This window comes from Lissotriton helveticus, chromosome 4_1 (genome assembly GCF_964261635.1).
Source record: "Lissotriton helveticus chromosome 4_1, aLisHel1.1, whole genome shotgun sequence".
NCBI lineage: Eukaryota > Metazoa > Chordata > Amphibia > Caudata > Salamandridae > Lissotriton > Lissotriton helveticus.
In genome coordinates this window covers 1200697757-1200712242 of record NC_136063.1, presented here as the reverse complement: position 1 = coordinate 1200712242, position 14486 = coordinate 1200697757, and the positions used below count along the sequence as shown (strand labels likewise).

Genomic DNA, 14486 nt, shown 5'->3' with positions numbered 1-14486 from the left:
TCTTTTTTAAGTTCACAGACTTCTCTAATCAAACACTTTAGATGAAGACGCTTCACTTATTCAAAAATACCTCTCTAATTTGAAGTTTACCCTATTCATAGAATTTTAAAATATACCTTGCTGAAGATTGGATTAGTTGTATTCAACAAAAGAGTGATCATTCGGCTCTATCTTGTTCTTTGTCATTTTCTTTTCGCTATTTTACTCAATGCATTCCTTCAAAAATCTTCACAATACCAAGTATTTAATTTCTTTTTATGATAGCTTATTCTAAAGTTCATAATACCAGACGTTTATTCTTAAATTGTATTCAACACATGTTTGATGAAAATTATTCCCGAAGCATTGAGAAAACAGTAGGGTGCTGCTGAGATTTGAACTCAGGATTTCCTGTGTACGAGACAGGCGTTTTAACCACTAAGCCACAGCACCAGCGTCAATAAAAAAAACATACATAAAGAATTTATTGCTGATGATGAAAGTTTGTTTCCTGCTATAAATTCTTCTTTATATATATTGTAATATTAAACACGAAAAAATACTCAATCACTAAACAAGTATTAATGTGTTTTAATAAACAGGTACTCTTATAAAACCCAATTTCATTTCTTGAATACTTTACACATTTTTTTTCATGAAGTCATTAATATTGCTCAAATCGAGGTGGTAATGTCATCTACGTCTTTTTCATAGACATGTTTGTATTCATTTTGCAATAACAGTATTCACTCTGTAATCTTGAAAATACTTGGGTTTTTATGAGGTTTTAGATGATCTGTTCAACAGTAAGATTAATCAGACTTTTATATTTTGATTGTATCAAAATAGGACCGAATGAAAATGATTTGTTATATAACAAAGAGAAGAGCAAGGCGCTGCTGAGAGTTGTATTCAGGATCTCCTGTTTACTAGACAGGTGCTTTAACCAGCTAAGCCACAGCACTCCCTTGAGTCTTAACTTTGAAAGACTTTTCTTTATGGTGTTCAAGAGAATATTGTTTTTTCACTTTCATAATATTTTCTAAGTTCAAAGTCTTCTCTACTCAAACACTTTAGATGAAGACGCTTCACTGATTCCAAAACACCTCTCTAATTTGAAGTTTACCCTATTCATAGAATTTTAAAATATACCTTGCTGAAGAATGGATTAGTTGTATTTAACAACCGAGTGATCATTCGGCTCTATCTTGTTCTTTCTCATTTTCTTTTCGCTATTTCAGTCAATTCATTCCTACAAAAATCTTCACAATACCAAGTATTTTATTTCTTTTTATGATAACTTTTTCTAAAGTTCATAGAACCAGACGTTTATTCTTAAATTGTATTCAACACTTGTTTGATAAAAATTATTTCTAAAGCATGGAGAAAACAGTTAGGTGCTCCTGAGATTTGAACTCAGAATTTCCTGCTTACGAGACAGGCACTTTAACCACTAAGCCACAGCACCAAGATCAATAAAAAAATACATAAATAATTTATTGCTGATGATGAAAATGTGTTTCCTGCTATAAATTCTTCTTTATATATATTGTAATCTTAAACACAAAAAGATACTCAATCACTAAACAAGTATCAATAAGTTTTAATAAACAGGTACTCTTATAAAACCCAATTTCATTTCTTGAATACTTTAGAATTTTTTGTCATGAAGGCATTAATATTGCTCAAATCGGGGTAGTAATGTCATCTACGTCTTTCTCATAGACATGTTTGTTTTCATTTTGCAATAACAGTATTCACTTTATAATCTTGAAAATACTTGGGTTTTTATGAGATTTTAGATGATCTGTTCAACAGTAAGATGAATCAGACTTTTATATTTAATTGTATCAAAATAAGACCTAATGAAAATGATTTGTTATATAACAAAAAGAAAAGCAATGCACTGCTGAGAGTTGAACTCAGGATCTCGTGTTTACTAGACAGGCACTTTAACCAGCTAAGCCACAACACCCCCTTGAGACTTAACTTTGAAAGACTTTTCTTTATGGTGTTCAAGAGAATATTGCTTTTTCACTTTCATATTATTTTCTAAGTTCACAGACTTCTCTACTCAAACACTTTGGATGAAGACGCTTCACTTATTCAAAAACACCTCTCTAATTTGAAGTTTACCCTAGTCATAGAATTTTAAAATATACCTTGCTGAAGAATGGATTAGTTGTATTCAACAACAGAGTGATCATTCGGCTCTATCTTGTTCTTTGTTATTTTCTGTTCGCTATTTCAGTCAATGCATTCCTACAAAAATCTTCACAATACCAAGTATTTTATTTCGTTTTATGATAACTTTTTCTAAAGTTCATAGAACAGACGTTTATTCTTAAATTGTATTCAACACTTGTTTGATGAAAATTATTTCTAAAGCATGGAGAAATCAGTTAGGTGCTGCTGAGATTTGAACTCAGGATTTGCCGTTTACGAGACAGGCGCTTTAACAACTAAGCCACAGCACCAACGTCAATGAAGTAAAATTCATGAATAATTTATTGTTGATGATGAAAATTTGTTTCCTGCTATTAATTCTTCTTTATATGTACTGTAATCTTAATCAGAAAAAGATACTCAATCACTAAACAAGTATTAATAGGTTTTAATAAACAAGTACTCTTACAAAACCCAATTTCATTTCTTGAATACATTACAATTTTCTTTTCATGAAGGCATTAATATTGCTCAAATAGAGGTAGTAATGTCATCTACGTCTTTTTCATAGATATGTCTTTTTTTATTTTGCAATAACAGGATTCACTCAATAATCTTGAAAATACTTGGGTTTTTATGAGGTTTAAGATGATTTGTTCAACAGTAAGATTATTCAGACTTTTATATTTTAATTGTATCAAAATAGGACCTAATGAAAATGATGTGTTATATAACAAAGAGAAAAGCAAGGCATTGTTGAGAGTTGAACTCAGGATCTCCTGTTTACTAGACAGGCGCTTTAACCAGCTAAGCCACAGCACCCCTTTGAGTCTTAAGTTTGAAAGACTTTTCTTTATGGTGTTCAAGAGAATATTGTTTTTTCACTTTCATAATATTTTATAAGTTCACAGTCTTCTCTACTAAACACTTTAGATGAAGACGCTTCACTTATTCAAAAACACCTCTCTAATTTGAAGTTTACCCTATTCATAGAATTATAAAATATACCTCGCTGAAGAATGGATTAGTTGTATTCAACAACCGAGTGATCATTCAGCTCTATCTTGTTCTTTGTCATTTTCTTTTCGCTATTTCAGTCAATGCATTCCTACAAAAATCTTAACAATACCAAGTATTTTATTTCGTTTTATGATAACTTTTTCTAAAGTTCATAGAACCAGACGTTTATTCTTAAATTGTATTCAACACTTGTTTGATGAAAATTATTTCTAAAGCATGGAGAAAACAGTTAGGTGTTGCTGAGATTTGAACTCAGGATTTCCTGTTTACGAGACAGGCGCTTTAACCACTAAGCCACAGCACCAACGTCAATGAATTAAACTTCATGAATAATTTATTGTTGATGATGAAAATTTGTTTCCTGCTATTAATTCTTCTTTATATGTACTGTAATCTTAATCAGAAAAAGATACTCAATCACTAAACAAGTATTAATAGGTTTTAATAAACAAGTACTCTTATAAAACCCAATTTCATTTCTTGAATACTTTACAATTTTCTTTTCATGAAGGCATTAATATTGCTCAAATAGAGGTAGTAATGTCATCTACGTCTTTTTCATAGATATGTCTTTTTTTATTTTGCAATAACAGTATTCACTCTATAATCTTGAAAATACTTGGATTTTTATGAGGTTTAAGATGATCTGTTCAACAGTAAGATTAATCAGACTTTTACATTTTAATTGTATCAAAATAGGACCTAATGAAAATGATTTGTTATATAACAAAGAGAAAAGCAAGGCACTGCTGAGAGTTGAACTCAGGATCTCCTGTTTACTAGACAGGCACTTTAACCAGCTAAGCCACAGCACCCACATGAGTCTTAAGTTTGAAAGACTTTTCTTTATGGTGGTCAAGAGAATATTGTTTTTTCACTTTCATAATATTTTATAAGTTCACAGTCTTCTCTACTCAAACACTTTAGATGAAGACGCTTCACTTATTCAAAAACACCTCTCTAATTTGAAGTTTACCCTATTCATAGAATTTTAAAATATACCTTGCTGAAGAATGGATTAGTTGTATTCAACAACCGAGTGATCATTCAGCTCTATCTTGTTCTTTGTCATTTTCTTTTCGGTATTTCATTCAATGCATTCCTACAAAAATCTTCACAATACCAAGTATTTTATTTCGTTTTATGATAACTTTTTCTAAAGTTCATAGAACCAGACGTTTATTCTTAAATTGTATTCAACACTTGTTTGATGAAAATTATTTCTAAAGCATGGAGAAAACAGTTAGGTGCTGCTGAGATTTGAACTCAGGATTTCCTGTTTACGAGACAGGAGCTTTAACCACTAAGCCACAGCACCAACGTCAATGAAGTAAAATTCATGAAAAATGTATTGTTGATGATGAAAATTTGTTTCCTGCTATTAATTCTTCTTTATATGTACTGTAATCTTAATCAGAAAAAGATACTCAATCACTAAACAAGTATTAATAGGTTTTAATAAACAAGTACTCTTATAAAACCCAATTTCATTTCTTGAATACTTTACAATTTTCTTTTCATGAAGGCATTAATATTGCTCAAATAGAGGTAGTAATGTCATCTACGTCTTTTTCATAGATATGTCTTTTTTTATTTTGCAATAACAGTATTCACTCTATAATCTTGAAAACACTTGGGTTTTTATGAGGTTTAAGATGATCTGTTCAACAGTAAGATTAATCAGACTTTCATATTTTAATTGTATCAAAATAGGACCTAATGAAAATGATTTGTTATATAACAAAGAGAAAAGCAAGGCGCTGCTGAGAGTTGAACTCAGGATCTCCTGTTTACTAGACAGGCGCTTTAACCAGCTAAGCCACAGCACCCCATTGAATCTTAAGTTTGAAAGACTTTTCTTTATGGTGTTCAAGAGAATATTGTTTTTTCACTTTCATAATATTTTATAAGTTCACAGTCTTCTCTACTCAAACACTTTAGATGAAGACGCTTCACTTATTCAAAAACACCTCTCTAATTTGAAGTTTACCCTATTCATAGAATTTTAAAATATACCTTGCTGAAGAATGGATTAGTTGTATTTAACAACCGAGTGATCATTCAGCTCTATCTTGTTCTTTGTCATTTTATTTTCGCTATTTCAGTCAATGCATTCCTACAAAAATCTTCACAATACCAAGTTTTTTATTTCGTTTTATGATAACTTTTTCTAATGTTCATAGAACCAGATGTTTATTCTTAAATTGTATTCAACACTTGTTTGATGAAAATTATTTCTAAAGCATGGAGAAAACAGTTAGGTGCTGCTGAGATTTGAACTCAGGATTTCCTGTTTACGAGACAGGTGCTTTAACCACTAAGCCACAGCTCCAACGTCAATGAAATAAAATTCATGAATAATTTATTGTTGATGATGAAAATTTGTTTCCTGCTATTAATTCTTCTTTATATGTACTGTAATCTTAATCACAAAAAAAACTCAATCACTAAACAAGTATTAATAGGTTTTAATAAACAAGTACTCTAATAAAACCCAATTTCATTTCTTGAATACTTTACAATTTTCTTTTCATGAAGGCATTAATATTGCTCAAATAGAGGTAGTAATGTCATCTACGTATTTTTCATAGATATGTCTTTTTTTATTTTGCAATAACAGTATTCACTCTATAATCTTGAAAATACTTGGGTTTTTATGAGGTTTAAGATGATCTGTTCAACAGTAAGATTAATCAGACTTTTATATTTTAATTGTATCAAAATAGGACCTAATGAAAATTTTTTGTTATATAACAAGGAGAAAAGCAAGGCACTGCTGAGAGTTAAACTCAGGATCTCCTGTTTACTAGACAGGCGCTTTAACCAGGTAAGCCACATCACCCCCTTGAGTCTTAAGTTTGAAAGTCTTTTCTGTATGGTGTTCAAGAGAATATTGTTTTTTCACTTTCATAATATTTTATAAGTTCACAGTGTTCTCTACTCAAACACTTTAGATGAAGACGCTTCACTTATACAAAAACACCTCTCTAATTTGAAGTTTACCCTATTCATAGAATTTTAAAATATACCTTGCTGAAGAATGGATTAGTTGTATTCCACAACCGAGTGATCATTCAGCTCTATCTTGTTCTTTGTCATTTTCTTTTCGCTATTTCAGTCAATGCATTCCTACAAAAATCTTCACAATACCAAGAATTTTATATCGTTTTATGATAACTTTTTCTAAAGTTCATAGAACCAGACATTTATTCTTAAATTGTATTCAACACTTGTTTGATGAAAATTATTTCTAAAGCATGGAGAAAACAGTTAGGTGCTGCTGAGATTTGAACTCAGGATTTCCTGTTTACGAGACAGGCGCTTTAACCACTAAGCCACAGCACCAACGTCAATGAAATAAAATTCATGAATAATTTATTGTTGATGATGAAAATTTGTTTCCTGCTATTAATTCTTCTTTATATGTACTGTAATCTTAATCACAAAAAGATACTCAATCACTAAACAAGTATTGATAGGTTTTAATAAACAAGTACTCTTATAAAACCCAATTTCATTTCTTGAATACTTTACAATTTTCTTTTCATGAAGGCATTAATATTGCTCAAATAGAGGTAGTAATGTCATCTACGTCTTTTTCATAGATATGTCTTTTTTTATTTTGCAATAACAGTATTCACTCTATAATCTTGAAAATACTTGGGTTTTTATGAGGTTTAAGATGATCTGTTCAACAGTAAGATTAATCAGACTTTCATATTTTAATTGTATGAAAATAGGACCTAATGAAAATGATTTGTTATATAACAAAGAGAAAAGCAAGGCGCTGCTGAGAGTTGAACTCAGGATCTCCTGTTTACTAGACAGGCGCTTTAACCAGGTAAGCCACATCACCCCCTTGAGTCTTAAGTTTGAAAGTCTTTTCTGTATGGTGTTCAAGAGAATATTGTTTTTTCACTTTCATAATATTTTATAAGTTCACAGTGTTCTCTACTCAAACACTTTAGATGAAGACGCTTCACTTATACAAAAACACCTCTCTAATTTGAAGTTTACCCTATTCATAGAATTTTAAAATATACCTTGCTGAAGAATGGATTAGTTGTATTCAACAACCGAGTGATCATTCAGCTCTATCTTGTTCTTTGTCATTTTCTTTTCGCTATTTCAGTCAATGCATTCCTACAAAAATCTTCACAATACCAAGAATTTTATATCGTTTTATGATAACTTTTTCTAAAGTTCATAGAACCAGACGATTATTCTTAAATTGTATTCAACACTTGTTTGATGAAAATTATTTCTAAAGCATGGAGAAAACAGTTAGGTGCTGCTGAGATTTGAACTCAGGATTTCCTGTTTACGAGACAGGCGCTTTAACCACTAAGCCACAGCACCAACGTCAATGAAATAAAATTCATGAATAATTTATTGTTGATGATGAAAATTTGTTTCCTGCTATTAATTCTTCTTTATATGTACTGTAATCTTAATCACAAAAAGATACTCAATCACTAAACAAGTATTGATAGGTTTTAATAAACAAGTACTCTTATAAAACCCAATTTCATTTCTTGAATACTTTACAATTTTCTTTTCATGAAGGCATTAATATTGCTCAAATAGAGGTAGTAATGTCATCTACGTCTTTTTCATAGATATGTCTTTTTTTATTTTGCAATAACAGTATTCACTCTATAATCTTGAAAATACTTGGGTTTTTATGAGGTTTAAGATGATCTGTTCAACAGTAAGATTAATCAGACTTTTATATTTTAATTGTATCAAAATAGGACCTAATGAAAATGATTTGTTATATAACAAAGAGAAAAGCAAGGCGCTGCTGAGAGTTGAACTCAGGATCTCCTGTTTACTAGAGAGGCGCTTTAACCAGCTAAGCCACAGCACCCCCTTGAGTCTTAAGTTTGAAAGACTTTTCTTTATGGTGTTCAGGAGAATATTGTTTTTTCACTTTCATAATATTTTATAAGTTCACAGTCTTCTCTACTCAAACACTTTAGATGAAGACGCTTCACTTATTCAAAAACACCTCTCTAATTTGAAGTTTACCCTATTCATAGAATTTTAAAATATACCTTGCTGAAGAATGGATTAGTTGTATTCAACAACCGAGTGATCATTCAGCTCTATCTTGTTCTTTGTCATTTTATTTTCGCTATTTCAGTCAATGCATTCCTACAAAAATCTTCACAATACCAAGTATTTTATTTCGTTGTATGATAACTTTTTCTAATGTTCATAGAACCAGATGTTTATTCTTAAATTGTATTCAACACTTGTTTGATGTAAATTATTTCTAAAGCATGGAGAAAACAGTTAGGTGCTGCTGAGATTTGAACTCAGGATTTCCTGTTTACGAGACAGGCGCTTTAACCACTAAGCCACAGCACCAACGTCAATGAAACAAAATTAATGAATAATTTATTGTTGATGATGAAAATTTGTTTCCTGCTATTAATTCTTCTTTATATGTACTGTAATCTTAATCACAAAAAAAACTCAATCACTAAACAAGTATTAATAAGTTTTAATAAACAAGTACTCTTATAAAACCCAATTTCATTTCTTGAATACTTTACAATTTTCTTTTCATGAAGGCATTAATATTGCTCAAATAGAGGTAGTAATGTCATCTACGTCTTTTTCATAGATATGTCTTTTTTTATTTTGCAATAACAGTATTCACTCTATAATCTTGGAAATACTTGGGTTTTTATTAGGTTTAAGATGATCTGTTCAACAGTAAGATTAATCAGACTTTTATATTTTTATTGTATCAAAATAGGACCTAATGAAAATGATTTGTTATATAACAAAGAGAAAAGCAAGGCACTGCTGTGAGTTGAACTAAGGATCTCCTGTTTACTAGACAGGTGCTTTAACCAGCTAAGCCACAGAACCCCCTTGAGTCTTAAGTGTAGGAAGGTGGATATCTGACTATGGTTATCCCCAAACTTTTTGCCTGGTGTTTAGCTGATTTTTTACTTTAGTTGGCCTGGGACCCTGCTATTCAGGGCCCCGGGGTAATTGCTCTCTCCTTAAAATGGACTCCATGTACCTTAGGTACATACACAATTGGAACTGGTTCACCTTATTGGCCCCTGTAACAGTGTACCCAGGTACCCAGGGCATAGGTGCTTCCAAGGCCTACCAGGGGCTGCAGCATGTATTGTGCCACCCCTGGCCTGGCCTCCATATTTGACACAACTGGCTGATCACTCAGCTGGGGTAAGTCGGTGTAACCACCCCTTACTTAGGTGTAGTAGGCCTACACCTAACCTAAAATGGACACATATGTTCCTATCAGTCACTCCTATGGAAGGCCTCATCAATCCTGGAGGCAGAGTGCTTGGAAATATGTGAGATGGTGCTCTGGCATGAGCTGAGCCTGTCTGCAGCTTTCGGAACCATGTCCTTTAGCTGTTTCATGATACTGCCATACCATATACTCTTAAGTGCATTATGAACCTCGCGGTTAAATGCTATCTTGGGTTTGGCTTTATCAAAACATGTCGAGTAAGGTGTCATACGAATTGGAATACTACCCCCTCGCCAGTTCTGGCGACGGGGGTAGCATTCTACCCTTCTAGAGGGACACGACATGTACCTAACCTGAACCCCGGTTAAAGTTAAACAGAGCCTCAGCATCACAAGATGGATGCTGCCACCGCAGACACAAGTCTGACCTCCTGCTGCTGGGAGTCCTTCCAGCGAGGGCTGCTTGGACAAAGGGTTTCCTGCCTTGGGAGGTGCAAGCACCACCCCAGACAGGATTTTGTGTATTGGGTAGGACAGGGCTGAATAGAATCAGACATGCCTGGGGCACACAAGGTGTCCCTGTGCATAGGCCAGTTTAAACCGGTGCTGGGGCCTTCCAGCCCCAGTCCTGGCGCGAAACTGGACAAAGGAAAGGGGGTGTAACCACCCCCCTTCCTGGTTCCACCCAGAGGAGGGACCTAGTAGGTGATCCGGCCCCCCAGATTCGAATAAGAGTGGGAGCTGTGTCCTGAGACTTCATATCATCCTGAATTAACTTGAAATACAGAAGAAGACTGGACTTCGACATTCTGCTGCTCAGAAGACGGAAGAGAATCTCCCTTGTGGCCAAGGAGTGACCACCCTGTGAACACAGGCACCAACCAGCAACTCGACATCTGATTTGCCGCCGCCTCCCACCGGAGCCCGAGCCCAAAGCCTGACAAGACCCAGACTCCCAGACTTCTCACAGCCTGATCCACAGTCCCTGCAAAGAAGGGACCCGTGGAGGCATCAAGAGACGTGGGACTGGACCTCTTGGAAGACCCCCGAAACGCTGACTGCCCAGCATCAGAGGCACCCTCGATGCTGTGCTTTGGGGTTTGAGAAGCCCCAACCTCGAGCAGGCCTTGCACAAAAGATCAGCCCCCCAGCATCTCCACGATCTGCGTGGGGCCCTTTTGCACTGTGCCACTCGACGCGGCATCCTGGCCACTTGCCACGTGGCTAGCGGCCATCTTGGCGACAAAAACGACAAACTACACTGCTGGTCCGGTTGCTCCAGACTGGCCCTTGCTCCCCTAAAAAGGAGCACCCGCTCTGACCTTGATGGTCCGAGTGAGAAGCTTGAATCACTTCCTGCATGGCTTGCTTTAGCCAAGGCCTGTTTGCTCCAATCCAGTTGCCGACACCGCCATCAGCGAGAGCCTACGTGGGACAGCTCGTGATCGACTCCTGGACGTCCTTGACCTCTTCGTGTCCATGTGGCTGCAGAGAAAATGTTCATGACATCACCTGTTTGCACCCGACATCGCCTGGTTCCGTCCTGGTTCCACGGTAGTCACTGGCTAGTGACTTTGAACATTGTCCCCTCTGCTTTCAGGTCTACACCTCTTCAGATCCACCCTTGGATCCACCGGAACTCTTCACATCGAGCAGCCTGCAGCATCTTCAGCTCCAAGCACCATCGACCTGCGTGACGAAACCCGACACTACTTCGACCCTGTGCACCCGGTTCCTGTGGGTGAGGTAACTCAGCTCCGCCGGTGTTCCCACACTGGTACACACCTCTAGTGTCTGTGTCTAAAGTTTCATCCCTCTAGGTCACTCGGAAGGTTCCTTAATAACTAACTTTGTAACTTTTATGCACCATTGACATTGCATTGGTATTGCGTGCACTTTCCGCACTGCACCCGAGTCCCGCGGGCCTTTCCCGACTTCTTCACTGCTAGTCCCGATCAGCTCCAGCGATTCCCCAGGCCCTTTTTTTTTTTTTTTAATATATTTATTCATTGGCAAATTCAGACATTCAGCATAAGTAGCTTAAAATAAACAGTGCAGAATACAGCTTGAATGCATGTCATGTGTTGAAATATAGTACCTAAGATATAATCATTCATCAATTATAAATATAATAAGGGAGTGAAAGTAGAAACAACCAAAACTATATACATTTTACCCATGCCAAACAGCAACATTATTCGAAGCCAACAAAGCGGAAAATCACATAGTCAATAAGGGAAAAAGGTGAAACGAAAGGAAGCACAGTAACAAGAAACAAGTCATCCATCCAAAACAAGATTTCCACTTTCAGTATCATACCACTTAGTAATGGGCTCCCACAGCTGTTTACCTATTGCCCTCATTTTCCTACCTCTTGTGGCTTAGATTGCGATTTCCTGTTTATAGATGGCAATAAATCGACTAAGCCACATATGAAAGTTAGGGGGCTCTGCATCTTTCCATCTGGCTGCCAGAATTATCCGAAGTACAGCATACCCCAGAAAGAGTACCGCCTGTTCTTCGCTATTGTGATCCAGGGAGTCATCATGGCCCAATAAATACAATGTTGTAGAGTCTCTTACCCGATGCCCAAAGATTTGGGCCCAGTACTCTAATATCATAGCTTTAACTGTTGCCAATGAAGGACATTCAGAGAACATATGCAAGAGATTTGCAAGTGGCTGTTTACATCTAGGGCAATTGTCATCAGTCTTGAGCCCCCAAGCAAATAATTTAGCTGGTGTATAGTATAGATTATATATGGTTTTGTAATATTGGGCCTTTAGATTAGAGGCTATAAAGAGCTTTGCTGAAAGAGCTAGCGAGAGATCTATATCTACATTGGGGTTAGCTAATTTTGAGGCCCAAGATTGTTCCGTACGCTCGAGGTCGTCTGGAGTATTGGCCATAAACATCTGATATAAAACCCCAATTCTTGTAGAGTTTTTCCCTATACTGTCCAATAATGGTATGTTATCTAGTCGAATTTTTGGTGTAATATTGCAGATGCTGGACGATATTTGATAGAATTTTAGAAAATCGCAAGCTGGAATGTTGTATCTTTCTTGAAAGGAGTCAAAAGATGATGGAATGTTATAACCAAAAAAATCGCCTATTGTATTAATTCCAAGGAGCTCCCACCTCTTGGATCTAATGTCGTTAAGAATGGGGGGGATAATCTTGCAATGCCATAGTGGTGTATATTTCGTAAATGTGGGAATATCCATATGTTTGCAGATAGCTTTCCATACCGCTCCAGCATCTAATACTGTCTTTAATTTAATTTTTTTGTAGTATGATGGTTCCACCTGTCTTAAAAACAGCCCCTTATATTTCTCCCCCAAGCTAAGCTCATATATCGACGGGATATATGGAGCTATAGAGGTTTAAGCCCCAGGTTTAGCAGTCAAAAGTGGGTCCATATATTGTACTAGTGTTGCCCAAAAATATAATCTTAAATTCGGTAAAGCTAAGCCACCTCTATCTTGAGGTAGCGCCAGCAGAGGGAGGGCCCGTCTTATTTTTCCATAACTCCAAATAAACTTTGAAATAAGAGAATCAATAGTCTTGATAAAGTGTTCTCCAGGCAGTACAGGGATTGCTCTAAAAAAATATAAGACCCGTGGGAATATATTCATTTTAACATAATTGGCCCTGCCGATTATCGACAGATGCAGGTTATCTACCCTTCTAAGATCTCCTTTAATTTTATCAATAAGGGGGGAGTAATTTAGATTGCTAATCTTGCTTACCTCCGTAGAGAGGCATACTCCTAGATATGTAGCCTGTTTTACCCTAAGTACACTTTCGTAATGAGTGTTGTTAGTGGCTAGTACCATCGTTTTGTCCCTATTCAAAGAGTACCCTGAATATAGCCCAAATGCCTGAGTGATTGTCTCAATTTCAAAAATTGCTTCAGAGGGATTGGTAGTTATAACAGCGACATCGTCTGCATATGCCATGACTTTCGTGGAGAAAGACCCGGTAATGACTGGTTGGATTGCGGGTGAAATTAATAGCTTCTGAATAAGGGGATCAATATAGAGGGCAAATAAAGCCGGGGAGCATGGGCACCCCTGCCTTGTGCCTCTTTGTACCTTGATTAACTCCGACTCATTGCTGCCTATGGTGATTTTGGCTGTGGGGTTGAAGTAAATGGCTTTAATGGCTTTAATAAAGTTATTACCAAAGTTTTTACTTTTCAGAATGTTCCAAAGAAACTGCCATGATACTCGATCAAATGCCTTCTCGGCATCGAGGAGGATCATCGACATCTCTCCCCCCGTGGCGCCCATGATGTCAAACAGGGTTATGGCTCTCCGAGTATGGTCTGTGGTATCCTTGCCAGGGATAAAGCCGTGTTGCCAGGGGGACACAAGATGCTCGATGACCCCACTCAGCCGGTTTGCGAATATCTTAGCATATAGCTTTGAGTCGGAGTTGATCAAGGATATGGGCCTATATGAGGAAGGTAGGTGAGGTGGTTTGCCCTTTTTATGAAAAATTATTATATTTGTTTGCTTCCATGACTCTGGAGGGATTGTGTGGTATTGCACTCCAAGGAAGAGATCAAGCAAAAAGGGGGTTATTTGATCACCAAGGATTTTATAGAGATCCAATGGAATTTTGTCCGGTCCCGCCGCTTTACCGTTGGCCAGCTCAGCTAACGCAATCTCGACTTCAATAAGCGTAATTTCTCTATCCAGATTAGCCTTGGTCTCATCATCAATAGTTTTGTGTATAGCCTGGTCTGGGAGCCAAGTATTTAAGAATGTTGTTATATTGCTATTAGAGTGTGTGATATCGCTGTCGTAAAGATTTTGGTAATATTTCTGGAATACTTTAACAATCTCTTTAGGAGTTGTATGCTCATTACCCTCGAATTCTATCTTTTTAATACTGCCCGATGATTGTTTTTGTCGGGTACGTAATGCTAGCTGCTTTCCCACGTTTTCTCCTGTTTCATACAGTCTAGTCTTATTGGCCTGATACGTTTCGGCAGCTTTTTGAATGAGCATACTATTGATCTCATTTTTAGGTATCATTATTTTGTTTAAAGTTTTTCCAGGATCTGAGGTAGA

General features: G+C 36.2%; 11 non-coding genes across 11 annotated transcripts; all 11 read right to left on the bottom strand.

Moving 5' to 3' along the window:
* Positions 1–359: 359 nt before the first annotated feature.
* TRNAT-CGU (transfer RNA threonine (anticodon CGU)) lies at positions 360–432 on the bottom strand. The gene has a single exon. It is a non-coding gene; the product is annotated as a tRNA-Thr (tRNA).
* A 942-nt stretch (positions 433–1374) lies between these two features.
* On the bottom strand, positions 1375–1447 carry TRNAT-CGU (transfer RNA threonine (anticodon CGU)). Its single transcript has one exon. It is a non-coding gene; the product is annotated as a tRNA-Thr (tRNA).
* A 1949-nt stretch (positions 1448–3396) lies between these two features.
* On the bottom strand, positions 3397–3469 carry TRNAT-CGU (transfer RNA threonine (anticodon CGU)). Its single transcript has one exon. It is a non-coding gene; the product is annotated as a tRNA-Thr (tRNA).
* Positions 3470–3906: 437 nt separating this feature from the next.
* TRNAT-AGU (transfer RNA threonine (anticodon AGU)) lies at positions 3907–3980 on the bottom strand. The gene has a single exon. It is a non-coding gene; the product is annotated as a tRNA-Thr (tRNA).
* A 430-nt stretch (positions 3981–4410) lies between these two features.
* On the bottom strand, positions 4411–4483 carry TRNAT-CGU (transfer RNA threonine (anticodon CGU)). Its single transcript has one exon. It is a non-coding gene; the product is annotated as a tRNA-Thr (tRNA).
* Positions 4484–4920: 437 nt separating this feature from the next.
* TRNAT-AGU (transfer RNA threonine (anticodon AGU)) lies at positions 4921–4994 on the bottom strand. Its single transcript has one exon. It is a non-coding gene; the product is annotated as a tRNA-Thr (tRNA).
* A 430-nt stretch (positions 4995–5424) lies between these two features.
* Positions 5425–5497, bottom strand: TRNAT-CGU (transfer RNA threonine (anticodon CGU)). Its single transcript has one exon. It is a non-coding gene; the product is annotated as a tRNA-Thr (tRNA).
* Positions 5498–6437: 940 nt separating this feature from the next.
* Positions 6438–6510, bottom strand: TRNAT-CGU (transfer RNA threonine (anticodon CGU)). The gene has a single exon. It is a non-coding gene; the product is annotated as a tRNA-Thr (tRNA).
* Positions 6511–7451: 941 nt separating this feature from the next.
* Positions 7452–7524, bottom strand: TRNAT-CGU (transfer RNA threonine (anticodon CGU)). The gene has a single exon. It is a non-coding gene; the product is annotated as a tRNA-Thr (tRNA).
* A 437-nt stretch (positions 7525–7961) lies between these two features.
* TRNAT-AGU (transfer RNA threonine (anticodon AGU)) lies at positions 7962–8035 on the bottom strand. The gene has a single exon. It is a non-coding gene; the product is annotated as a tRNA-Thr (tRNA).
* Positions 8036–8465: 430 nt separating this feature from the next.
* On the bottom strand, positions 8466–8538 carry TRNAT-CGU (transfer RNA threonine (anticodon CGU)). The gene has a single exon. It is a non-coding gene; the product is annotated as a tRNA-Thr (tRNA).
* Positions 8539–14486: the final 5948 nt, after the last annotated feature.